The sequence below is a fragment of the Salvelinus sp. IW2-2015 genome, linkage group LG20 (genome assembly GCF_002910315.2).
Source record: "Salvelinus sp. IW2-2015 linkage group LG20, ASM291031v2, whole genome shotgun sequence".
In the NCBI taxonomy this organism is placed as follows: domain Eukaryota; kingdom Metazoa; phylum Chordata; class Actinopteri; order Salmoniformes; family Salmonidae; genus Salvelinus; species Salvelinus sp. IW2-2015.
This window is the reverse complement of record NC_036860.1, coordinates 25,844,082-25,845,096: the sequence shown is the minus strand read 5'-3', so window position 1 is coordinate 25,845,096 and position 1,015 is coordinate 25,844,082.

Genomic DNA, 1,015 nt, shown 5'->3' with positions numbered 1-1,015 from the left:
ACTTCTTGATGCAATTAAAGTCCAGAAAACTCCAAGGCTGGATGGCATACCAGATAAAGATATCAACCCTTCTTTTGATGTACTCAGAGGACTGTTATTAGCATTTTAACCAATCCTATAAAAATGGTAGATTATCAGATACTCAACAAGGTCTGATGTCACTATTACTGAAACAGGACCCAGGTGGAAATATAAAGATCCAGTCTATTAAAAAATTGGAGACCCTTACACTTCAGTGTAGAATTAAAAAGGTATTGTCGAGATTGCCATGGAAATTACTCCTAGGGACACCTGAAGCAATCTTAAATGAATCGTTCTTTATTATCAGCATGCTAGAGAGGTTCCAACAACCTCAATGCACCAAGTAGTACAGTCTGTCAGGAGCTATACAGGGGCAGTCCCGTTAGTTATCTTATATACTGCTTACATAGGCATGGTTATAGGGTTGGTTCCTGCATGTGACTGGCACACGTCTCCTATCTTATTTATAGAACATAATCTGAGCATTCTGCCAAAAGATTTGAGGAGGGGGTCATGACCATCATATCTCTACCTAGCACCTACAGGAACCAATTATTGTATGCGACAAGATGTACAATTCAAGGCTGTCCCTCCAGACAATTTTTTCCTCCATAGGATATTATTAATCCTAATCAGACAGGTTTTTTGCATGGCCTTTTGAGAAATTGAGGAACCACAGGCCCGTATTCGTAGATTACTTTGAAAAGGCTTTTTTTTAATATAAATACCTGGAATATTTCAATTTTGGAGAATCTCTTATACAAAGGTTAAAGTTATGTATAATAAACTAGGTGTAAAAATAGTAAGTATATGGATACTTTTCAAGATTAAACTGTCAGAGGAGTTAAACAAGGTTGTCCTCTATCGGCATATCTCATTTTATTATGGCCATCGAATGTTAGTTATTTAAATCCAACAATTATAAATAATAATAATCCAACAATATATCCTAACCCAACAATATATCAAGGGCGCTAGAAATCCAGGGCTTAAA